Source organism: Marmota marmota, unplaced genomic scaffold (assembly GCF_001458135.2).
Source record: "Marmota marmota marmota unplaced genomic scaffold, marMar, whole genome shotgun sequence".
Taxonomy (NCBI): Eukaryota; Metazoa; Chordata; class Mammalia; order Rodentia; family Sciuridae; genus Marmota; species Marmota marmota.
In genome coordinates this window covers 29,997,819-30,025,714 of record NW_026000005.1, presented here as the reverse complement: position 1 = coordinate 30,025,714, position 27,896 = coordinate 29,997,819, and the positions used below count along the sequence as shown (strand labels likewise).

Sequence of the window (27,896 nt, the reverse complement as noted above, 5' to 3'; positions counted from 1 at the left end):
AGTATTTATTGTATGACCCTTTCTACTTCTCTAAGAACATAAATATTGAGTAACGGTAAATTGGCCAATTAAACCCTAAAAAAAAAAAAAAAAAAAAAAATCAAAGCAAATGGTGAAAAGCTTAGCATGTACCAGTCACCAACACATTATAAAATTATTAGAGGGCAAAATCCACAAACTGAATATAGAAGCCCCACCTTTGATCAGTGATATTCTCAAGATGTGAAATTGTTTTGATAAAGCCGTAGAAACAGGGACTTGTACTGTCACTGAATTCACAATAATAGCATGGGGAAGACATTTTAAGTTAGATAAGATTATTTAAGGGTCCATAGATTCTCCTTATTATACTCTGTAGTAAATTTAATTCTGCGAGGATGAGTGTATATGATGTTTAGGGAGAAAAAAGTATTAGGATTTTTTAAAAGAAATTTTTAAAAATTCAAAAATTTTTATCTACTGTTTTTAAGTAGACACATAAAATGAGAGTTGGCTTTCTTTCATTTGAAAATTCAATCTTTGAAGTGTTTTTATCCTCCCAAGATACCTAAGAAAACATGGATGCCTTCATGAAGGTCCACTGTCTTGTCTGCTCTGTCTCATGGCCATCCACCCTTGCCTCTTTGTGCTGTGTGTCCTCTAGAGACACAGAATTACTCTTGATGGTCTCCTTACCACAACCACTTTCTAAAACCTCCATTTCCTACAAACACCCAGAGTCCGCTAGAAGACTTTCTCCCCATCTGTGCTTGGCCAGATGCCTGTTCAAGCTTCAGAATGAAGCTTCCCCTCATTCTCCTTGGCAGATAGCAGTACTCTTTGAATTCTGTAGCACTCTGCATATATCTCTATTATATCATTTCACTTTTCTTGTGATAAATTGTTTTTGTCTTTCTGGTTATTTATATAATGTTTTCCTGTGTACAGAAGACCATGACATGCCAGGCACAGTGGCATACGCTTGTAATCCCAGCAGTTCGGGAGGCTGAGGCAAGAGGATTGCGAGTTCAAAGCCAGCCTCAGCAAAAGCAAGGCATGAAGCAACTCAGTGAGATCCTGTCTCTAAATAAAATACAAACTAGTGCTGAGGATATGATTTCATAGTCGAGTGTCCCTGAGTTTAATCCCTGGTACCCCCATAAAAAAAGAAGACCATGACATTTCATCTTTTTAAATCGTTTCCTCTTAGCACCAGGTCTATCACTGTGTGGTTAATCGTGCTTCATGAATTAACAAATAAATGAATAATTGAATACATAAATAGAAATTATTTTATCCAAGGCATATTTTCTGGAAAATGGGTAAATAATGGCAAGGAAAGATTTAGGCAAGGTTGAAATCATATTTATGTTTTCTCTTGCAGCATTTAGAAATAATTAATAATGAAATTTAGGCTATCAGTGTTACTATTATTCTTTAATAATTATCAATCAATGGAAAATAGATAAAATTGTATCTTTAAATTTAAAACTATGTCATTTGTTTATTTTAGAGCAGACATTTAATAGATACATATGAAAAAATAGAATAAAATTTTAATTCCTATAGAATAAAATTTTAAATTTACTTAATGTTTTTCTTCTATAAATATTTACACACTCAACCTTCAAGCTAATGAAAATATCTGATCAAATTATAAGGTATTTATTCCAAGAACTGACACCTGAATTCTTATTTTGGTAAAAGTCGCATGATATCATCCTCTATTAAATGAATTATGGTCTTTAGTTTGAACTCACTTTAGTTAAAAATAAACAACTAGGCTTTCCATTATTTGGATCACATTGTTTAATTGATATTTTATCTTGTTGGAATACCCTTTTGCCTTCACCCTTATATTTATCTAACTAGAAAATACTAGTAATTCCAAACTTCGCTGACACATCTACTAGTGTATGAAGATTGCCAGGCTAGACATAGCCTCCCACTGTGTTCTCAGGGCTTGCTGTTTTGTCTCTGACCACACTGCATCTGACTGCCACTAGACAGATAGCGAAGACTGTGTTTGTCATATCTGTAGTGCACTAGAACTTCTCCACTGAGATTGCACAGAAATCTTTCGTCCAGCACAACACCTCTAAAACACCTGAAATTTTTTTTACTAATAACTAAATGTAGAAATTTCTAGTTTCTCTTGGGAAAAAAATAATTGGAGAATTGTTTGATCCTGCATTTACATACCTATAAAAGTGGCTGGAACTGTGAAGCAACATTGGTTTGGGCATGAGAAATGGGATCTTCAGTTTTTCACATGTCCTATGCACCCACTTTTCTGATTTGTACTACCTGGCCAGCAATTATAGGCATGTGGATTTAGGGCACCAATCTGAGGTTTTCTCTCAGATCTGTTATTTAAGAGTATATGACCTTGGTCCAATTAATCTATTCCTTCATCCATGAATTGGGTATAATAATAGTATCCTGCTAATGGAATAGTATTACGGATTGAATGAAAAAAAAATGCAACTAAAACATTAAACAGAGTACCTGTCATATACTAAAACTAATATAGGTTTATGAAGCTCTCAAGTTACAATTGGTTATAATATAAGGAATCTTGCAAAGCAAAGAATTTTAATGGAGGAGATAGGAAGAGAACAAAAGCGATTTGTAACAGCATTTGAATTTGTTCAGTAAGAAATAATGAACCAAATTAACAACAATAGTTTTAACAAGATAGAAGTTTTCACCCCTCTCCCAGAGCAGCCTAGAGACATTCAGACTACAACAACCTATAACTGATATAGATTCCATAATATTGGGGCCCTGGATTCTTTCCAACTTGTGTCACCATCAACCTTTGAATGTCACTATTCATCCGTGCAATTAAAAATGACTCTGCATTATGTGTCTTTGAGGGGCAAGGAATAGATTTAAAAAAAGTTTCACCTTTACCTTTAAAGACAGAGCCCAGAAATGCTCAGCTTGCATCTGCCTACATCACATAGGTCAGGACTTAGTTGCAAGAAATTCTGAGAAATGTGATCTTTAGTTTGGGAAACATATACCCAGCAAAAAAACTCCATCCTTTGGAGGAATCCAAGAGACAGGATTCAGGCAATCCTGTTACAGCATCAGGAGGTAAAAAATGAAGTTGATATATGTGTCCAACGTTTAATGCTTGAAAATAGAAGCTGAAAAAAATTCGCAAAGCTGATACATAAGTACATATTTGTTACTTGATAGAGAAAAAGTCAAAGTCAAATATATTGTGACTATCCAAAAGAGAGGTTCACCAAAGCTATTAGAATTGCCTACCTCTGTCCTGACATTGTCTTTGTAAAAAATAGGTCCTTGTGTTTTTGAGGGTCCAAATTAGAGATTCCCATGTCTCCTTGTGGACCCTTCCTAAATCTATGTGTATATCTAGATTTATTTATTTATTCAGTTTTAGGACACTCATTTTTTTTATCTTAGGTAGATGCTAAGTGGGTTCACATCTTGATGTTTAAAAGAAATAATTAGCCACAAGAATCCCCACTGTAACCCCGTAAGCGTAGACTTTTCAAAAGAGGACCCAGGCACTATGACCAACCAAGGAAACTGCATTCTCACATTAAAACAATTTACAATTATCCAGACAGTCTGAGTGTAATTAGTTAGCTGGAATCAAGCCAGGACTTTGAGAGAAGCAATCCTACTTCCCTGAGAGGTGCCTTGGGATTTTTAATGGCCACTTATGGTCAAGCCTGGAGTTTTGCATCTCATCTAGAAAACCGTACCTCTGGGAGCACAGCATTTCTAGCTCCATTACTTGCTAACTACTGACAATGTTTCTACAAATAGGAGAAGTAAATGTTAAGCACTGAATCACATGATCTTTTTTCTATGAATTACTTCTTGATTATTTGATCAGGGGAATTCTATGTGTTTTGTGGATGAGCATGGTGGTAATTATTGGCAGTGATGGAGTTATGTAATATGATCATTTTATTCAAAATTAGTTGAGATGTGCAACTTTTTTTGCAATATCACAAACATGTTTAATAAATTTTTAAACAACCACTAAAATTTTGTAGTTTTTTGAAACATTTATCAATGTTCATTCATGAGTAATACATGCTAAGATATCTTCTCTAATAGTGGAATCCTTTATGAACAGTTAAGTAGAATTTTATATTTTTAATCAGACTTATACAACATAAATAAAAATGCAGGAATTTAGCTCTAGTATAGGCAATGAATTAAATATTTCTTGGTAGAATTTGTCAAAACAATGGAATTTTTAAAAATTGAATATTTGAAGGGTTGAAATTCCTAAAGGGAAAAAATTCTTTTTTTTTTTTAATTATTTGTTCATGTTTTTTGACAGTCTCTAGAAATTTGATAGATTGATTTTTACCTTACTCTCTTGAGAAGAAGCAAACTACTGAATATTTCTTAAGGAAGAAAGAAAATGTAATATCTGAGGGAAGACAAACACTTTTCTTTCTATACTAAAGTTGTTTTAATGAAAAAATTATTAAGAATTATAAAAATATAATTTAATGACAAACATTTTGTGTTTATAATGCTGTATCTTAAAATTAAGTCCCTTGGCACTGCTAATATTCTATTAGATTTCACATTACTATTTAAATGTGAGTTTCTTTGCCAGAAATTTGCATTGTTTTGAAATTTGGCCTTTCCATTTGTGAAGTCTATTCATATAAAGATTTTATAAATATACATATTTTTTTGAGTAAGGTGGTCATACAATTTAATGTCAGTGGTAGAAGCTCATTGAGAGGAACAAGAGGCATTATTTGTAATTACTCTTTATCAACTGAGTTTGTCCCTGGAAATCAGAGGTTTGGTCACACTACTGGTAGGATGTTCATGGTGGTTTGTAATTTGTGTATTCATGGGTGTAATCATGTGATTGATTAAAGTCCTGTGCCGTGGTAACTGTGAACACAGGCTCTGGAACCTACTGCCTGCTGTTGACAACTGACACATACAATGATGATGTGACATTGTTGAGAAATTTCCAGATTGATTTCTTTGTGACATTAGATAGTGTAAACTTTCAAATGAAAGACTGATTTACCAGATGAATAAGTTTCTGCCTGATTTGATATTTCTTCAAGAAAGATTAATCATGGACTATTTTCTTTGTGTTTTCATTTTTTGTTTTGGTTGCTTTTTACCTTTTTGAGCAAGGTGACTACCTTGATGTTGATCAGAGTAAATGAGTAAGTTCTTTAACAAGACTGTATTTTGTGAGCTGATTATATTTATTTTTTAAATACTGTTAAGTACTTTAGGTCAATATCTCTGTATTACTCTACATATTTTCTGTGTAACTGCCTCTAATTTGGGGATTCAATTTTAATGTCTTCACTTTAATATTCAAAATAAATTGTATTTGATATTATTATGTGGAATATATTATTATATGCCATACGCTGGTAGCAAATACACATACCCACTGTTTAGTAGAAATGCTGAGAAGTATTATATACATCACCTTGTTTATTTTGCTATGAAGTATGACATACTTTACTAATGAGGAAAGTGAAGACCAGAATTTTACTACCATCATCCATGTGGTAAATAGTACAATTCATTCCAGTATTACATGCATACAGTGTGCATTTATATGTTTAGGATTTAGTTTAAACAAGTTGCATTTGTACTTGCATTTAGACTACTCTGTTTTTCTGCTTATGTATTCATGAAAGTATATCCATATTTAAAAATTATTTAAGATATTTGCGTAGTACATAAATGTATAGTACTTAGCATTTTTTGTGCCACAGTTAAATAATTACTACTTTAGTGTAAGACATCTTTCACATTTCCAGTATTTTGCATTTTTCCTTAATAGTTCCATAATTATACAGCTCTATTATTTATTTCTAATTTTATGATTTAAAAGAATGACTAAGATTATTTATGTTTGATAATTAATTGAGGATAGTTTAAACATGTTTTAAATATTAGTATTATTAAATATGCTAGATTACAATAACTAAGATAATCAAGTGGCAATGTTTCCAAAAGGAATGAAGGAAACTTAATTCACTGCCTTATCATTCTTGATGCATCAACTTTTAGATGCATTGGATTTCAGGTTTAGGATAGAGACATTTATATAGTACTATAGTGTCAAAAAGAAAAATAGTCCCAGAAAAAAATATATGTTATTTAAAATATTGATATTACTAAAAGCATCCACTGAATGCAAAGACAAATAGGATAAAGTTAGGAAGCACACAGAACTCTTTTGAAGAAAGACAATACAGGAAACAGAAGGAACCTTGAATTCTTTTCTTTTTTTTTTTGTAATAAACTGATAGAAGTGAAGAGTGTGCCATAGAACTAGTCCTGTGGATTTCTTTCTTTACTTTTACCTTTCAAGTTTCATTATTCAAATAGTTTCCAAGCCACAGTATTGCTACAAGACCCACCTGCCATGATAACACTTGACAGCACATTACCCTGGCCACAGAGAAGTCCATCATACAGGGCCATTACAGAATTGTTTCAGATATTTTTTTCTCTCTCCATGTATTTTAAAAAAGAAAATATAAACTCATGTGGTTAAAATCAGCTGCCTCCTGCTTTGCCTGATGTATATAACTCATTAAATTGTTTATTTTGATGCTTATTAACATATTTCTGATTTTTCCTTATTTATTCATTTTATGTATTATTTATTGAATGGAATATCGTCAATCTTGAACATTTTGTCCTTTAACTCTTCTAAATGAAAAACAAAATTTTAACTGAAAGTTGAAAATCAGTATACAGTATTTTTATCATTATAGATTTTTAAGGAATGATTCATGACAGACCAAAAATATGCTATATTTTCTGGTGCCGATCTTGAAAATTCATTTTTCCTGATGTTTCTATTTGGCTGTCATTTTCTTTCAGTTATTGTTGCATTATAGTACAATTATTGCCAGGCTCTTCATAATATCATGTATTCAGTCCCCCTCTTCCTGAAGACCACCCTCTGTGAGCACTCAGTTTTCTTTTACCAATCTGTATTGCATACATTGCAGCCTGCTACTTCTCTTTACTGATTTCCAGGGCAGAATTCTGGATAACTTATCTTCTTTCTTGCTCTGCTTCCTCATTTTCTTGAAGGAAATCCTCATAGGTCTTCCAGAAAATAATGATGAAGAGTAAAGTTAATATTGAATATCTGAAAATGTCTCCTTCTATACTACACACAGTTAATTGATGATTTTGATGAATGGGCTGAGTTTTGAATACTAAGCTAAATAGAATTACACACGGTATTTGAAGCATACATTTAACATGATATGTCCCTGTTAAAAGTCTGATGTGATTTTGATCCCTTTTCTCTTTCTCCGTCTCTCTAGCTTTCTAATCCTCACCCCCTTACCAGCTTCTTGATCCTCCCAACATATTCATAGGTAGAATTTCATATGATTCCTAGTACTCTGAAAATTTTAAAATATGCTTCTAATATATTTCTTGGTTTTTGTTATAATATGATATTCTCTAATACTAGTAATTTTCCCCCTTAACTAAGGAAGACTGTTTGTCTTAGTTCTTTGATAATTTATTACTTTATGTGTTCTTTGTTTTCTTTCTGTAACCTCTAATGTGGGCCTTCTTGGATTTACCTTTTATTATTATTTTTTTCATGTTTTAATTTATTTGTTGGTTCTGCTCTCTAACAGAGTTCCTCAATTTCATTAAATATTATTTTATTATAGTTTTCATCAAGGTGGCATTGACATGTTCAAGAACATTTGTTTCTTCATTGGGTGTTCCTACTTATAGCAGTCTGTCCTTCTTTGTGTATTTTCCCCAAATTATCTGAGAATCCTAACAAGATACATGTTAAATTCTTTAGTACTTTCTGAGTCATATTTTTTCAGTGTCTGTTTCAACATTTAAAAAGCGTTGATCTTTCATGTTATAACACTTTAAATTTGAGAAAACTCACATTGACAGACTTTAGTAAATTAATTGGTTAAGGACAAGAGAACAAACAAGTGGACTGCTTTGATTTGGATGTGAAATATCCCTTAAAGGCTCATATGTTGAAGGATTGGTCCCCAATGCAGCAGTGTTCAGAGGAAGGGCTTTTTGACCAGTGATTGCATCCTGATTGCTTTGATCTCTTTAATGGATCTATCTACTGATGGACTGATTTTTTTTTTTTTTTTTTTTTTTTTTGTGGATGAATGGTTTTAAATACCGTTTCTACTTTATTCTATTTTTCATATGTTTTCTTTGCTCTTTTTAGTTATACATGACAGTAGAATGTATTTTGACATATCATACATCATGGAGTATAACTTCCCGTATTTGTGGTTGTATATGCTGTTTTGTAGCTGTGTATTTACACTGGTCATGTATTCATATATGAACATAGGAAAGTTAATTCTGATACATTCTACTGTCTTTCCCATTCACATCCCGTCTCCCTTCACCCAACTCTCCCCCATCTTATCTAGTGAACCTCCCTCTCCCCCACCTATTGTGAGTCAGCATCTGAAAATGAGAAAGAACATTTGGTCTTTGTTTTTTGGGGATTGGCTTATTTCACTTAGCATGATAATCTCTAGTTCCATCCATTTATCAGCAAATGCCATAATTTCATTCTTATTTATGGCTGAGTAATATTCCATTGTGTATATGGACTATATTTTCTTTATCCATTCATCTATTGAAGGGTACATAGGTTGGTTCCATAGCTTAGCTACTGTGAATTGAACTGCTGTAGAGATTGATGTGGTCACATCACTATAGTATGCTGATTTTAAGTCTTTGGGGAATTTGTCAACGAGTGGGATGGATAGCTAGGTCAAATGGTGGTTCTATTCCAAGTTTTCTGATGAATCTCCATACTGCTTTCCAGAGTGGTTGCACCAATTTGCAATCCCACCAGCAATGAATGTAACTTCTCCCCCACATCCTTGCCAACATTTATTGTTGCTTGTATTCTTGATACTTGCCATTCTGACTGGAGTGAGATGGAATCTCAGTGTAATTTTGTTTTGCAGTTCTCTAATTGCTAGTGATGTTGAACATTTTTTCATATATTTGTTGAATGATCCAATTGCATTTCTTCTTCTGTAAAGTATGTGTTAAGTTCCTTTGCCCATTTATCAATTGAATTATTTGTTTTCTGGTGTTAAGTTTTTTGAGTTCATTATATATCCTGGAGATTAATGCTCTGAAGTACAGGGTGGCAAAGATTTCTCCCATTGTGTAGGCTCTCTCTTCATGTTATTTATTGTTTCCTTTGCTGTGAAGAAGATTTTTAGTTTGATACCATCCCATATTGAGACTTGATTTTCCTTCCTTTGCTTCAGGAGTCATGTTGAGGAATTCAGTTCCTAAGCCGACATGATGGAGATTTGGGACTACTTTTTCTTCTAGTAGGCACAGGGTCTCTGGTCTAACACTAGGTCCTGATCCATGTTGAGTTTAATGCAGGGTGAGAGATAGGGGTCTAATTTCATTTTGTTACATATGGATGTCCAATTTTCCCAGCACTGTTTGTTCTCTTCTGTAAACTCTACCCCTTGCCTAGAAAACTACACTGTGTCTCTGCGTCAGTCACCCTTTCATCACAGTGACCAAAGTACCTGACCTACACAATATAAAGGAGGGAAGGTTTATTTTGGTTTGTGATTTCAGAGGTTTCAGGCCATGGTTGACTTCTCCCCTGTTCTGGACCTATTGTGAGGCAGTACATGGAGTTGGAAGGACATGGCAGAGAACAGCTGCTTACCTCATGGGGGCAAGGAAGGAGAGAGAGGAAGGAAGATGCCAGGGACAAGGTATTCCCTTCCAGGGAAGAGGGCATAGTGCTAACACTCCTGAGAGAGAGGTGAGGAAAAGAGCCCATTCTTTTGAAATTCCTAGTTTCACAAATACAAAGAAGAAATCAACTTTAGGTTCACGATTGGATTCCCAGAAGTCATCTGGCTGTTACCTGTTCTAGTTCTAGAGCAGAATTAAAAACAATGGGCAGCTACAATTTCTCCCACACCCAACCCCTGGCTGAGAGAATCCTAGTTGTCTTATATCTATTCTCGAGAATTTTGTTTTTCTTTGTAATTCTGACCAATGGAATGGCTTCTTTGGAATTTTCTCAGCCCCTTGGTTTTGTTGGTAGTGGGACCTGAAATTCACTTAATTCATTTGTTCCCAAAGAACAAGCAGAGATTACAGAGACATTAATATGTTTTTAGAAGACCTCCATTCAGACTTATGAAATATAAAAGTTTCAACTTTTCTTAATCCTTTTCTGCCTCTAATCTCTAAGGTTCAACTATGTTTTCTCACCTGACTGATTAATATAGGAATATCAAAGTCTGAAAGAATATTCTTGACTGTACATTTTTTTTTTAAATTTTACCCCCTTTTTCTAAATTATAATTTTACTTTCCAGTGCCTTTAGACTTTAGTTTTCTTTTTGTGTTTATGTTAATCCTGTAAACAAGACTCAGCTCACACAAAAGCCAGTTCTTATGTTGTCTTCACCTTTACCTGTTTAAAATTCACATGTAGCTTCTGTGGTCAGAGTGTGAAGTCTTGGAGTGACATGTCAGCTGATAGCATTCCAGTCATGAGAAGCCAGAAGCTTATGCCATCCCCACTGCAACTAATGAGTAGGGAGAAGAGGTGTCATGGAATTCATTGTGTTCCATACTCTACTATTGGTGTCCCTAAACGACAAATTATATAACTGCCTGACTTCCTTTGCCATAGTCTATCAGTGAGTAGAGGAGCTGAGGAGACTAGATCATGAGGGTTCATCTCAATCTGGTTGTGGATGTAAAGGCTGGATCATTATTGAGGAATTCCCAGATTTAGTGTGTAATGAACCACATGTGGTAAGTGGACTATCAACAAGCTTTGCATTGCTTAGAGAGTGTTTAAAAATTGGTAATATTTACCAATAAATTCTGGATTTCTGGACCTTCTGAGCAAAACTGAGCTCACATGTCTCAATACTCCTCTGGAGCTGGCCAGAACCTACTGATTTTGATTATGACAAGTGTTTTCCAGGTTGGTTGTGTGGCTCTACCTTCTCTCTATTCCCCATTCCTGTCTCCCCTTGTCTTTTCAAGGCCACACACCAGGAAATAGTTGAGTTTAAGACAGGATTTTGTTTTTGTCAATTGGGGAATTTTAAAAAGGACGTATTGTAGAATTCAGTACTTCTGGACCCTTTAGTAATAACATAAGTTATACAGATAAAATTACAGTAAGTTTTATAATCTTTGTTTGGTTTTTTTTTTTTCATTTCTGTTCTTAGAGTGTGGTCTTTGTCTAATCTATTAAGTGAGTAATGATGCACTTTTCTTTGACTGTTCTGAAATGTTGATTCAGATACAAACTTTATCATGATACATTTTCTATTATTAATATGCATTTGCCACCTGTCAGCCAAATAGATTCAAAATTGCTTATTAACAAAGTTGAATGAATAAATGGATAAACTGTATAAATAAATGAACTTCTACACTTTAGGATGTCTACATTGTGTGGAAGGATTTTCCTTGAAAATGTGCCAACTTTTTTTCAACTTTTGGATCACATCTTATTATCCTAGCTGTAATTAGAAATCTTGTGAAATTAAGAACCATTAAATTCAATGAGTTTCAGCATCGGAAATTTGCCCAGAGGCACCCAGCCGGTGGGTCTGCCTAGGACTGGGCTTTCAGAGATTCCCCCTCCTCTCCTCCTATTCACTCTAAAAGGGAGTGTCTTTTCCACTTAGCTAATTAATTACACCTGCCAACAAGCAGATGGTTCTGAAGTCTTTGAAGCATGGAAATAGCTAGGTGCATATCAGCTAGCCTCAGCTTCCTTCAGCTGCAATTTAGATTATAACTCTTGAAGCTCCAGAGAAAGTAGAATATTAAGTGGTTACAAAGAAAATGGTACTTTAAAAATATTTTCATTTCAAAAATGTGTTAAAGCATAAAAGGATCATTCCCTTTTCCTGATCTCATTCCCTTTTCCTGATCTCAACAGACACAAACCTTTAGATTACTTCTCTTTAACATCTAGTTGGGAACAATGCTTACCAGATATTACCATCTGATTGTTCTGAGTTCCAAAGTAAAATGAGAATAGAGGATCAGAACCACTTAGGAAATTGTTAGGAACCACTCATAATATGATAGCTTACAGCAAATAATGTTTTTGTGGTGGTGGTGTTTAATTATAAAGAAAGTATGTGTGTGTGTGTGTGTGTGTGTGTGTGTGTGATATATATATATATATATAAAATTAGGCTGAGAAACTCCTGGTATTTCTATTAATATTCCCACTATTTCTATTTACAATTTTTATACTAATACTATAAGTCTTTTTTTTCTTTTCTTTTCTTTTTTTTTTTGCATCTCAAGGCAAGTAGTTTGAGACAGAGATGATCACTTGAGCTTAATTTTGACTGTAAAATTCTTTTAAATAAGTGTTTATATATCTAGGTTCTATCTATAAAACTCAATTAGAGAATATCAATGTATACAGGATAACATTTGCAATATTCTTCTTTGTAGGGTCATATTAAAATATCTTGCTATAACCCTTGAATTCACAATTAAATATTTAGTTTCATAAAACTTCTAAAAAATTTTGTCTAATTCTGTTTTACATATAATAAATTTTTGGTTGAAGCTTCTGCTTTGAAATACAATGTCTTAAAACTGAACATATACTTCTGTAAGTGGTAGAATAAAAGCTCTCCTATGCAGGAGGTATTGTATTATTTTTTAAAATATATGTATATTTTTAGTTGTAGACGGACACTTTAGTTTTTTTACTTTTATGCTGAGAATCAAACCAGTGCTCCCATGTGCGAGATGAACACTCTACCAGTGAGCTACAACCCCAGCCCAGCTGTATTGTATTGTTACCTTTTATGCTCAGCATATTTATTAAATTAATAAAATTTATAAAACATCTGAAACTCCCAAGTAAAATCACTTCCCCTTTTCCCTATTCAAATAAAAAAGTTATCTAACAGAAGTGTCTAAAGATGGATATATGTTACTGTATGGAAGAAAGAAGGATTACTTAAAATGTGTGTTTCAAGAGGATACCTTAGTCTTATAAGATTGAGAATGTAGAATCCAGTAAGTTTGCCAGCAAAGATATAATTTGATAAGGCTAAAAACCATGTTTTCGTTTTGGATTCATTTTCTTGCACCATAAGAACTGTAACTCATCTACCTTTAAAGTGATTAGAATATTAAGCTTAATCTAAAAATAAATTTTCATTGGTTTGAGTTCATTAAGTCAAATGCTTTGCACTTTTTGCTTTCTTTGTATTAATTACTCAACAACAATTAATAGGGGGAAAGCATCTTAAGGAGAATGCAGATTTGATTAGGAGAGCCAAAGTCCCTATGCATTAAAATTATCCATTTTCATATTTTTAGCAATGCAGTTGCAAGGCACATAGAGGCAGACTCTTCTCAGGCTTATGATTTTGCATCTAGTAATTAAAATCATTTTACCATATTCATTAAAGCAGAGCTCCAAGGACTAAGCCTTGAGTTTCTATAGTACTTGAAAATAATAAAGTTGCCTTTCTTTCTTTTTTATTTTTTTTAAAAATTGGTATTTTCCTGAATTGAAGGGCTTTCCTTCAAGGCCAGTGAATTCTTGATGTTTTATTATGCTGCCTGTTCCTCTGTGCCTACTTTTGACAGAGGCAAAAGGGATGTTCCTCCAATGTGAAGGCTGGGATGTGGTCCAGATGTCTAACTCAGCCAAGATTTTTTTTTTATATATACACAGTTTTTTTCATGTAGAAACAATCACTTAAAAGCATAATTTTACCTTTCAACTCAATAAAATATTTTCAAAAAGGGCTTCAGGGAAATTACTATGAGTTCTTAATTACACTTATATAAGATGGAGTTGTACCTCACCTCTGCTTATACTTCTGCTTTTCTTCCTATTTCTCAGCCTTTCCTCCTGTAATAGGAACAATGCAGAAGAGAAAGTTTAAGGCAGGGTCCTTTAAACATTAGACTGAAATCATAGTTGTCCAGAACTCTCACCAGAAATTTTACTCTTTCTAGTTCATTTACTCAATTGTAAAATGAAAGCAGTAATAATTATCTTATAGGGTTCCTGTAAGAATTAAGAGAAATGCTGCATTATAAATACTGGCATAATGTCATCATGTACAAAGAGACATTGCAATGGGCCAAGAAAGGGCTTTGGGATCAGAAAGGCAAATACTGGAACCCTCCTAGCAAGATTCCTGAGTGTGAGGCACATGGTAGCTTGCTTGATCCTTCTCTCTCATTTGTATAAGTTTGGGGTACAGAAATTCTACTTCTTCGAAAGAGGTTCTGAATGCTAAGTAATGGATGAGTGAGTGCTCAGAACACATCTATCCTCCCTAAAGCATGTCTGAAACTCAGCTAAGTAGGTCAACATTAAATTTTAAGGAATGAACAAATGTACAAACCCACATATCCTAGATTTGACTATTAGTCCAATTTATGTTAGTAGTTCTTTCCTAGTTTTAATCTCTCTCTTTCTCTCAAAATGTCATTTCTGTCAGGGAGGAGAGAAGATTATAAGGCAGCATAGGAAAACTCTGCTTCCCAGAGGTCTCTTCTTTCCTTAGTAAAATAATACTGCACCAATTAAACACTTGCTGTGTGACCATCACTACAGTGAGCATTTATGTTCAGCTCACTTCTCCTTTCAATGGAACTGTGAGCCTGGGACTATTTGTACTTTCATTTTAAATGTAAGGGAACTGGGACTTGGATAAGATAACTAATGTGATAGGAGATGCAATCATAGTGACCCAGTCTGACTCACTAGCCTGGGCAGATTTATGTATCAATGGCTTCTCTTCTTGAATGCTGGCATTCTGAGTTGACTGAACCATCTGGCATTGTTAGACATCTTAGTACTTTGGGCTTTTTTTCATGTCTAGCCTCATAAAGCAGCCAAATAACCAAAATAATTTTAAAATCATCTCTATTAACCCTGGAAAAGAGAAAACATTCTAAACTAAAGGGTGTTTCTTTACTTAGTTTAGAAGACATGGTAACACCGATTACAGGGTACACCGTTGTTAATGGAGCCCACTCTGTTTTGACATCAGATGTAACAATGTGAAAATAATTTTTACAATGGGGGAAATGAGAGTTATGTGCTAGGGACTATGGAATATGATGATTTGTTAAAAACACTATAAGTAGTTTCTGCAGAAGTTTTAACGACTCTTTTTTTTTTTCAAATAGCATAAGCATACAGCTTGAATTCATAAATTTCTCTGAGAAAATATAGTATTCTCTCTAGTCTTTACTCAAAAGTAATTCCATTTTTTCCTCTACCAAATGGCAGTATTATTATAGCAATGCTTTATTACACATCTTATTGATTTAATAAAAAAAACCTTAATAAATTTAAGCAATAGTGTGGAGCAGTCTCACAACCCTGCTCAACCCTAAGCTACACAGATGTGTTTGATAATGTTCTGCATTTCCTAATTAATCCATTCTGCTGCAGGAAAAATGCCAGATACTTGCCATCAAAGAGGAAAGCTTATCTTATTTATCCTGGTTATTTGGAATTTGCTGTAATATTGTTTAAATACAATGATAAGGGCAACAAATATAGAGGTCACCTGAAGATTGCCATTGGAGGCTCTGTTACCTACTATGTTTGTCAGTTTTCCTTTACTATACCATAACACCCAAGATAATCAACTTATAAGGAAGAAAGGTTTAGTTTGCCTCATGGGAATGCATTTCTGAGGAAGTAGTTTATCCCATGACAGGAAGCAAAGAGAGAAAAGGGGCTAAGGTCCTAATATCACCTTCAGGAGCAAAATGAGAGCAACCTAACTTCCTCTCACTATTCTCCATCGTCCAAGGTTTTCACCACCTCCTAAGAGTACCATAGATGGGCAACCAAGCCTTTAACATGTGGGCCTTCAGGGACTTTCACTGTCCCAACTATAGTACCTGTGAACTAAGCACCTACCTGCACTGAGCAGACGGAAATCTACATTCTGCGTGCTGTCACAGAATGTGATTATAGAAATGACTTACAGGGTTAACTCAAGTAGGTATCAAGGAGTAGTCTGTGTAGGAGAGAAGTAAGTTACAGAACTTATGGTCTTGTTCTTAGGAACAGTTTACCTGATGGAATACAGATAAGCCTAATTTTTAATAAACTGATTTGGGAATGATATTTTAGCTTTATATATGTTACACATAAACTGTAAAACTGTTATGCTATCTGCTAAACAAGTTAATGAGGACTACATATGGCACTTGGGAGTTTTTATTTGATCTTCTGTTCTCCCAAATGATTCATACTTCAACCAATATGCATAGATTTTATAATGTGCTGGATAAAGGAGTCTCCTGAACTATATTATTAACCTATTTTGAAATAGCTACCATTTATTGAACATCTATTATGTAGCAGACAGTTTATAAACATTATCTGTAATTCATACTGTAACTATCACTCTTATTTTATAGATGACAGAAAATGAAAAAGACTAAACTAACTTGCCTGCAACCTCACAGCAAAACTAGCATAGCTGTGTTTAAAATATGACCTAAATATAAACAAGTTGTGGTAAAATCATACAATGGAATGATACAAGAAAATAAAAATTAATAAACTAACACAAGTAACAGACTACATAAGTCTCAAAATGTTATTTTGAGTAAAAGAAGGCAAAAAAGATATATACTATAAGATTTCATGTATATGAACTTACAAGCAAACTTCATCTGTGGTGACAGAAAAAAGGTATCAACTGGGAAGAAGCAAGGAATAATTTCTGGAATGAGCACAATATTCTATGTCTTGATCTGGGTGGCAGCTAGATGGTGAAGACAAAAAATGTAGTGTACGTGTGCATACAAAAGCTTCACGTCTGTCCATTTTACTGTGTGAAATGTATACTAACTTGAAACTGTATCCAAACCAAAGTATAAAGACTTTCTTTTTTACTTCCTTTTTTACCACGGTAACTGATATTTCGTATCTTGGTAATCAGTGTTTTATAAAAAGGCTGGCTACTCCTGTGTAATCATTCATTTCTTCCTGTTATTTTTTTTCATTAAAACTTCCTTTCAAAAGAAATATTTAATTTGGACCCGCTTGTTGTAGGTCTTAAAAGTTTTCCAGGACTGACTTATGTGCATTCTTAGCTTCTGACATTTTTAATTTCTTATTTTCTCAAATCTTGTCTTTATTATTTTTAAAAATAATTTAATACACATTTTAGATGAGCATTAGTTCATGTGTTTATGCTTTTCATATTATCTTACATAGCCTTTTAAAACTCTTGATATATTTGAAAATCATGTAATCATTTTGCAAGATTAAATTGTTCTTCTTTCTCTTGCTTCATCTTTTATTTGCAAGTTTTAACTTGCCAGCAACAAACATACGTAGCAATGATATTTATTATTACTGTCACCAGGGAAAATCATACTTTCCTGAAATATTCTAAAGAAGTAGAAGTGAAGAGATCACACATTGTGAGAAGAGTTATTAAAACTATACAAACTAATATAGTAGGTGAGATATTTGAAAGTGACCTTGCAGTATATCCCAGACTTATTGTATTAAAGCTTGCAAATAAAAGGAACAAATCATTTCTGGCTACTAATATGACTTCCCCCTTTATTGGTAATGAAAACATTGAACTCTACTGATTTGTTCTACTGAAGCAATTACATTTTCTGGAAACTTGGAGCTGTTATTTAAGAGGATTGTTGGCTATAACAAGGGCTTTCTGGTGGATGAGAAAATAAAAATACTTGAGCTTTATGTAGAGGCGAGTTCTTTTATAATAGCAAAACCACATGAAAGTTTTCTTTTTCTTCTTCTATACCTTCAATTGTATGTATCCCTGTCATCAGAAAGATAGTTATATAAGATTTTTTATCCATCTTCCAGCATTTACATTTTACTCTTTATTTTATAATTATCAACATAGTTTTAATTCATTTTCTAAAAGTATCATTTTCAAAATATGCCATATCCCTCTACCAAACTATTTTTAAGTTATAAGAGTTACCTCTGATACATTAGTTTGCTTAATTTGTTTACCAAGTGTTCAAATACCTATCAGGCTTCCCATACTTCTTTGTAAATGCTTCATACATACTAAAACCCTCTATTAAGCAAACAAAAATAAGCCTTTTGCCATTAGGAATTATACCCCAAAGATCATATAAGGGACTCAACTTCATTAGTCAGTGGAGAAGTGCAAATTAGAATGATTCTATTCTACACCAACCAGAATGATTGCAATGAAATTGAAAAACAAAGACTCGTAGTTGAAGTGGTTAGTAAGCTGTGGGCCCCTGATGCACTAGATGGGCATATAAATTGGCAAACTTACCTTGGGAAACTCATTGAAACTATAGCCCAGCAGTTCTACTCTTCTAGATAGGAATACAGTGTAGATGAATATGTATTGTCACCAGAAGCCACATGCCCATAGCAGCTCAATTTATAATTATCCAAATGTAGAAAGGATCCAAATGTTGAAATGACAAAGCATATAATACTATGCAACAATGAAAATGAACAACATAGATGAATTTCCCAAAAGTAATGTTGAACAAAAGGAGCCAGACACCAAGGAATACATTATCTATGTAAAATACAAAAATAGGCAGCAGGGTCTCAGTCAAGGGTTTTAAGAGGGAGTGACATAAGGAGGAAAATATGTGGAAGGCTTTTATGGCCTGAGTATGTTCTAATTCCTGACCTGAATGCTTACAACAAAGTGTGTCTAGTTTGTAAAAGCTAATTGATACATGTGTATCTATTTCTAATATATGAAATACATCATAGATATCTGTATATATACACACACACACACATATGTATAATACTTCAACAAAAATGTTTAGGAAAAAAACCCTTTATATTTGTTCAAGTCACAGATTTATGTGTCATGAATATCCAAAAAATCCAGATTCCTTTTAAATTAGTATGACAGAGATTACTAGTTGTCTCCCAATATTCCCATGAATATAATTTTCTTGTGGAAATTTGCAAGAATCTTTATTAAGAGATAACATGTACTCATCTTCTATTCTTTTCCTCTTTCATAATTCCCTTTATCTTTTGCATGGTTTTGCCATTTGGATCCTCCTCTTATATTAAAGATGGCAGAGAAACAAGTAAGATTAACTCTGCCTCTGATGATTGTGGATTTTCCACAATGGCTGGAATCACTTAGACAAAATTATATATGCAATAAAAATAAAACCATATTTTAAAACCATAGACTAATATAGGATTGAGTAACATGATGTGAAATTAAATAGAGAAAAGAAATATAACCCTTGTTTATGCTAATCAGTAGACAAATATTAAAATAGTTATCAAGCATAAAGTACAATAAAATTAACAACTATGTGAGAGATACTGAGTACAAATTCTCCCATTACAGAGTTGTGCAAATTGAGCTTCATAAAAGTAGATAAGGTCATATATTTAGAAAGTCAAAACTAGATTTTGAACTTACTTTTATTCAGTTGACTAGATTCAGTATTATTGCTTTTATATTTCAAAGCCCTTATCTTGAGGTTGTATCCCTTCTCTTTCTCTCCCCATTTCCCCACTGGGATATCAAACTAGCTATAATATAGAATATATCAGGACTTTAATATGAAAGGTGGATTTGTAGGCAGAATAGATTAGATGCAAAAGTTACATCTGCCATAAGACAATAGAATCTGAATTAAGGGGTATCAGTGGATATAAAAAGAAACACGATGAGGAATGTTCCTTAGAGGCTCATGACTGATTTGATACAGAAATGAAGAAACTAATGACATACCTTAAATTTTGAATATAGGTTACTTTTATAACATTTTATTCTGATTTTAACTGGAATTAGGATATGCAAGGAGAATGCAAGTTTGTGAAAAAAATTTTAAAAGAAGAATATTAGACATGCTGGTGTATACATTGACATACATATTGAGACTAAAGAATAATGTGAGATGGAAATCCTAAATTCATAATTTAAAGACTACTAAAACACACACTTTACTTTTATTTATTTATTTATTTATTTATTTTGCAAAGGTTATCAATGAGTTTAAACAGTTTACTTCTATCTTAAAGTATAGGAAGAATTAATACATCGATACCTTCATAAATTTATTCGATATGTTAAATGATTTATAATGTAAATATTAGTGCATAGCACTAACATGCTATCATTAGGTTTTAACAAATGTTAGTCATCTTCTAAAGATGCTATCATTATCATCACACTCATCAAAAACATTTGAATTTCTATCATGTGGTTGACACTTTCTTTGGCACTAGGAATACAAAGATGTTTGTCATTTTTTTTATTCTTGAAGGTCCTGTGGTAAGATAGGAGAGACAAGTCTAGTACCCAAAATAATAAATAGAAGGTAAAGTAGCATTTGCTGTATGTCAGATGTCGGTTCAGATAATGTGTGTTGCAGGAGCAAGAGGAGGGGTAACCCAAGAACTAAAAAATGGTTACAGCAGACCTTTCAGTGGAACCAGGACTCTAAGCTGAAACAAATCAAGCTGAGTTGTAGTGGACCCTGAAGTATGTAGTAATGAGCTGGGACACTGTGGCAAGCATTACCAACTCCAACCAAAATCAAGATTTCTTTTTTTAAATAATTTTCTCTCTTAAGCTGATTTTCAGCCTATGGGTCTAATAATTTCTTCTTGAGTTGCCTTGTTCTGATAAAAAAGAAAAAAAAAAACTGTCCATTGCTACATACCAACACTTGTTATTTGAATCCATGAGCTTTTGACTCTGATCATTGAGCTGAAATACAGAGGTTGCATCACTCATTTACATTATCACCCTCTATCCCTCCCAATACAAATGTGACATTTCAATTTTGCACACTTCAACTCTCCTTAAATCATCTGTATAAAAACTTCAAAGCTTGATTGATGATGAATGAGCCATTGTCTCCTCAAGCACCCGGTTCTCATTAGCCTTTAGAGTCTCAGCTTATTAATAATGAACCTTGAGGGCTGACCCAGTGGGGTAGCAGCAATTCATTGTGCTCCCAGCTGAAAGGTCTGAGTTGGGAAAGATACCGGAATCTCTGGACCAAGTCCATTCCCAAGATGATGTATTGAGTATCACAGGTGGATGATGTGATCTATATTACTTCTGTATCATTATCTGCCAACAGACTTGTGTGGCTTCAGGTGATGATAGTGAGAAAGATATATTGCTTTATGTCTAAGAATGTTCCTGTAACTGCTTCTTATACCTTTATCTTGAAAATAGGCTTTTGCCACTTTCTATTTTAACTTCTGGGTTGTGCCCTTTGGCTAAGGTAATATAAGTCAGATACATACATTATTTAAATGCCCTCTTCATAATTACACAAGTGAAGTGTTTTTAACATTTATTTTTTATTATCATTTGAATACTAAGGTTGACTTGGAGATGCATTCATGAAAAGGAAGACTTTTAGATATGTAGTCAGAGATTAATGCTAAGTATTTTATTTCTACTTATTAGGTTTTTCTTATACCATTGTGGTTGGTTGATGTGTGAGTTGAAGTGAAATGTTTCTCTTATAACAAATCATAAGACTAAAGTATCATATGATTACCTGCATTTACAATTATGATCTTTATTTTGGGAAAACATGTTCAATCTTACTAGATGTTACAAATTATGCATGGGGTCAAAGCAATTGTATCAACTTCTTAAATCTACTAAGGAGGTCACATTAATGTGTATTTTCAGCAAGAATGTCACATAATAAAACCACTTCCTACAGGAGAGAGAAAAATATTATTCAGTATTTTGTCACACTTTCTTTTAAAAGCATATATTTGCAAAATGCCAATGATTCTGTTAATGGGCATTCATTCCTACCTTAATCCTAATAACTAGTACTTGAAAAAAATGAAGAGAACAAAATAAATCATCTAAATAACACAAACATTTCCTTCATTAGATTTATGCAAATGCGAATCAAGGAAAGAAGCGGTCTATGGCCAACCTTTGAGGATTGGAAGGCTAAGACACAAGAACTTTATGTTCTCTTTCAGGTGTCATATTAGCAATTTACACTGTTCTAAAACTTAAATTAAGGAGCCATATGAAGTAGACTTACAGTTCAATATTTAAAAATACTTTTAGGTTTTTGTGCAGCATAAGAGAATAGCATATACTTGGTTATTTGTACCAGTTTGGGAAATTTGGTCTGGAATAGCTCAAAATCATTATTATTCAACTGGTGACTAATAATTGAGTTTGGTGCATAATGTAGGTTTGGAAAAAAATAATGAAAATTTCTAAATGTGCCTCATAAATAAAAACATGTTGTCAACAGTAATTCTGAACAATATCAGTTATAAGTATTTTATATAATAAAAGCTATTTCCTTTTCAGTTTATAAGAACTCTATTTTATGCTCAAAATACATATCATTTTAAATTAAACAACTATTTGCTGTATCTCCTTGTGCCTTGTATACTACTAGAAACTGGGAATACAGCTTTGAACAAAACAGAAATAAGCCTTACCTTAATGAAGCAGACCAGTTAAGATGACCTATAGAGCATTCGTGGGAAAAGGTAACTTGCATTTAGTCAGTATATATTTAAAATTAGGAACTATAGCAGAAGTTAACTTATTAATGTGGCAACAAACCCCATGGTACAGTTTTCCCCCAGGTGCATCTAATAAGTATTCATTGGGTAACTATTGCCTAGGTTTGATGAAACAGCGATGGAAAATATTTCTTGCCTTCATGAAACTTAGTTTAATTATAGTTCAGTTATAAATAGTGTATTATATGTAAGTTAAATTTGTCATAGTGGAGACTAATGTGGATTACAATTTACTTTAAACATAAAATGATTCATGGCATATTTTACTCACTTTCATGCATTAATCTAGTAGGAAGTGTTTGAGACACAAACATATTTAAGTGTTTAATGGAATTTTTCAGTAATGAAATGATACTTTTTAACAGAATGTCATATCTAATGTATCTTACCATATTTAAGCATGACATTTATTAAGAAGAGGCAGCTCTGTTTTGTGAACTTGCAGGAAATATTTTTATATAATATGATAAGAAAACTCATAGCAGTTTTTTTTTCTACCAATTGATTAAATGACCAAGAATCTATTTATGTCTCTCTTAATTTTCTCAGATATATTTTCTACAGTGGAAGTGAAATACAATAGAATGAGATTACATTGAGCTCATTCACTTTTTCAACATCCTTTTTAATTTTGATTCTTTGATTCTTTGAGCTCTTCCAGGTTTTATGCATCTTTGAGTATCAGTCAAATTTATGCCATATTTGCCTATGTTTTTCAGAATTGGAAATTTTCTCTTTTGTTCTGGTCTTAAAATTTAATTATTAGTTACTTTATTTCATGTTATTGGGAGGGAAAGTGTTCATATAGCAAGGGTGATTCCTTCTTATACACCTTTAACAAAACTTGTGAAAGCAACTCATCTTGTGTGTTTAGATAGAGCTAAATATAGGGAGATAGCTTACTGCTGTTTTATGGAATAAATATCTTACAAAGCATTTCTCTTTATTAACTCTATTCTTTAAAAATACAGTCCAATCTCCTTAGTTAACCAAGGCATAAGAGACATTAGACATCTCTTCCATCAAGTAAATGGTGTATATCTCTAAGAACTTTCTTACTACCCAGAACCTATTCCCTAAAATTTTCTTAGTCCAGAAATAAACCTAATAAAATATTTTCTCACCAAATTATTAACATTTTGAAATTTTTTAAAGTTATCAAATTAAAGAAAAATTTTAAATGTATAATTGCAATTGTAACATAATTTCTTGAGAAATATTTACATTATCAAGTTAATCAAAAGAGAATGAAAGATAAAGTGTACATTAAAACTCTTCTGTGAATGTCAATGCAAATATACATTCTTTGTGTAGTTTTTGACATTCAAAAGCAGAATAGGATGTATACCAAAATGATAAAAGACTACTGGCCGGGGGGGATACACACATACACAAATAAATTATCTAATGTTAAATGTTAGAAATTTATAAAGGTTCCAAACCAGAATTGCTAGCAGATGCTGGTTTTTGGATTTGTGATGCAAGAAGTATGATCTACATTGATCATGATTATATCACGATTATACCTTAATTTGAAATTTTTACATGTAAGATTATACTTAAAGCATTATCATCTCTTTTCCAAATCCCTTTTCCAAGTATAAGCCAAGCTTTTTCACAGAATATGTCTAAGAGACAAATGTCAGCAATGCTAACAGATTAATATTGTTGAAGAAAGGGATTTGATAAGATTAGTATTCAGTATAATATAATTTATTTTAAATTTTTTGATAGGATGTTGGAGATGGATCCTGTGTTTCTTCAGCATGAACAATTTGAATTAAAATGTGACTCCTGAAAAATACAGATATTTCATAATGTTTGAGCTATTACCTTTCTCTTTATGTTTTTTAAAAGTAAAATGTTTCCAAATGTAGACTGAAAAATAGCCATCATTTCCTGGATAGCAGTCAGGATCTCCTTTCTTTATCATCTAATGAAGAATTATTCTTAGAGCTGGAGAGCGTCACCTAATGTCTCATGAGAAAGCTATTAGTATGAGATCGTCACACTTCTTAGATGGAAGCTTAATGCCAACATTAATGTAGAAATCCATTTTCACAATTTTCTTTAGGTTTTACATCTCCCGTCTGCTTTGATGAAAGTTGTATGGTTAGGTCATGAAAAATAATGAACTGAGTTTTAGAAGTAGAAAGATGATCTAATTTCTTTTTGTTTCTTTTTTTCACCTCTCCTGAGAAAATGGAAGCAATAGTCAGTGAAAGGATTGATGATGAGAACAGGTCTGATTTTAAATGTGGAAAGCTCTGCAAGATCAACATTAATCTCGTGGGTTTTAAACATGCAATGTTGGAAGACACTTTGGATGTGCCCACCAATCTTGCTTCCACAAGCACTCATCTGTAGTGCCAGATATTCCATTCATTCTTTTATCTCCCTCTTTGTTTAAGGTGACTTTTAAAAATTTGGCTTGTGTACTACACAAATGAGATTATTTCATCTGTGCTACCATGGGAGACAGAGTTGGTTGCCTTCCCAATATTCATATCTCTCTCCTTCCTCACTAACACCCCTACTGGTTTTTTTTTTTTTTTTTTTCTAATTGTGATATGGCCCTACAATGTTGCTTCCTCATCTCTTGTGAAATAGTCATAGTACATTGTTCTGGCCAATAAAATGCAGATATAGTCCTTAAAAAGAGCATCTTTTCCCAATATAGAATGTCAGAATTTCACTAGGAGAAAATCTCTTCTGTCTTCATCCTGCTTTCACTTCAAATCAAATATCTTTAACGCAGCAGCCATTTTGTGCCTAGAATGAATAAAACCAACATGCAGGGTGGCAGAGCAGGAAGTCGGCAGCAGGGAGTAGCTAAACTAATATCTACAATCAACACCTTAAGGTTTCTTACTCTGTAAGAAAATATAATCCGTATCTGTATAACCTACAGTTTTCTTTTTAAGTTGAAACTGACCACTCAATGGACTGATGCATGATTATTCTAAAATATATTTTCTTGCACAAGAAGGAGGAAATGAGGTAAATATTAGGCAGGAAGATGCTATTCATATTTACAGACAATTTTGTAAAGAAATAAGAAAATTTTCAGAGGGAATGTTTTACTTTTTTTCTGGATGACTTTAGCTATCTGGAAAATAATTCATGTATGTGATAATCAGACATTATTCACAGGGGACAAGTTAATTAAGCCCAGTTTTGAAATAATCAAGTAGAACTTGGCTTTAGTGTATTTTATCCAATGGTTATGCCCATGTTCCAAAGTATCATAGAGTTTTTCTTTTCTTTTTCTTTTTTTTTTTTTAGTTGCAGATGGACACAATACATTTATTTTTATTCATGTATTTTATTTTTTTAAAGAGAGAGAGAGAATCTTTTTTGTAGATGGACACAACACAATGCCTTTATTTTTATGTGGTGCTGAGAATCGAACCTGGATCACACCCATGCTAGTCGAGTGCTCTACCGCTGAGCCACAATCCCAGCTCTATTCATTTATTTTTATGTGGTGCTACAAATTGAACCCAGTGCCTCACATGTGCTAGGCAAATGCTCTATCACTGAGCTATAATCCCAGCCCAATATCAAAGAGTTTTTTTTAGCAGATATTGCTTTATGTTATTCCTAATGAATAATTAACAATTCTGTAAACTCAGTTTGAGATGACAAAGAGCATAGTTGTGATAGAAGCATTAATTTTAACTTCCATGTCAGACTAATTACTTACCAACTGACTCCAGGCAATGTCATATTTACTGAAAAAGCCTTTTGGAACAAACGTTTAATGATTTGCATAAAAAGTCTTGAGATGGTTCACATTCTATGGCATTGGTATAGCATTTTGTGGACATTTATTTTAAAGACTAAACTGACATAAACTTTCACATGATAAGACAAGAAAGTTTCAATTCAATAATTGGTGTTTAATTTGTACTCTGGAATATTTATTATATTCTCATTGAAATAATAATAAATTGCCACTCATTGTTTACTATATAATATTAAACCAAACTAGCAGATTATGAAATATTATAGACAATACTAGTCCAATTGCAGGGAGCAGAAAATTAGGGAAGAAATTAATAATATATATGTCAACATGTTGAAAGTGTTTCTCTTTCAATGTTAGGATTCAATGGTTATTGTTTTCCTCTGCACTTTTCACTCTTTTCACATTTCTGCAAATGTGATGCAGTGAAACATATTAAGCTATCTTGGTGATTAACAGTGTAGCTCTAATTCAGCTTTGAAAATAATGTGAGTAAACTATATTTATTGACTACTTTTTCATCAACAAGCAATTTACCAACAAATTTGTTTGTTTATTCACTGCAGAAATTCTAAATGGTGGAGTCTACGTAGACCAGAACAAATTTCTTTGTTACGCAGACACCATTCATTGGCAAGATATTGTTAGAAATCCATGGCCTTCCAATTTGACTCTCGTATCAACAAACGGAAGCTCAGGATGTGAGTACCATTATCTCTTTTATGTCTCAAAATGTTCTTTTATGTCATGTGAAAATGATCAACTTATTTTTATCATGCCATTAATAATATTTTGAACTTGGATTGCATTGATTGAAATATTCATTTATATATCACAGAACAAATGGCCACCCAACCTTTTAATTCTAATTTTAAAAATCTTCTATTGTGGATTGATGGTTTCCCTTCACAAATTCTCATTCTCTTACGATGGTTCCTTATTGCCCAATCTGAAACACTGAATCTTATTTCCAGTGTCCAAACATGGGCGTCATTGTCCACAAACTTAAGGCTAATGTCTAACTACTGCTTCAACTTTTATGACTCTCCCTACTGAGCAAAAGGTAGTAGAACAAAAATTTACCTTCCTATTTACTATATGTTTTTTGAACAAAATTAAAAATTAGAAAAATAAAAACTAGTGAATATTTAGAATTTCTAAGCCATCATTTATCCCTAAAGCCGTCATGTTAATATTTTATGATAATTTCACACAGTCTATAGATATAGTTTTCATCTAAAAGAAATGTATTTACATTCTGGGTTTTGTCTTTAGATTAATAAATTTTCTTATTCCTCATTTGAAAATGTATATTGTTTAGACCACAGAGGATTTATCAGATTTAAACTATATAATAAGGCTAAATCATAGGTAAGTAACATTTGAACTGTCATTAAAACCTTTGAAAATTATTCTCTTTGAAATCTATTTCATTTTCATAATGTAGACTGTTGTTCACACATTTATTATTACTGACATTTGAATGAGAACAGAAACTTTATCAAGAAATAACCTGGGTTTTAAATTTCTCAGCTATTATTATATATTCCCCACCTGA

General features: G+C 32.9%; 1 protein-coding gene across 1 annotated transcript in view; it reads left to right on the top strand.

Moving 5' to 3' along the window:
- LOC107138388 (receptor tyrosine-protein kinase erbB-4) overlaps window positions 1-27,896 on the top strand; it is a 780,863-nt gene that overhangs the window by 663,185 nt on the left and 89,782 nt on the right. The window contains exon 3 of the mRNA XM_048808979.1: window positions 26,905-27,039. The gene's annotated coding sequence lies outside the window, so the exon portion shown is untranslated. The remainder of the gene's footprint in view (window positions 1-26,904; window positions 27,040-27,896) is intronic.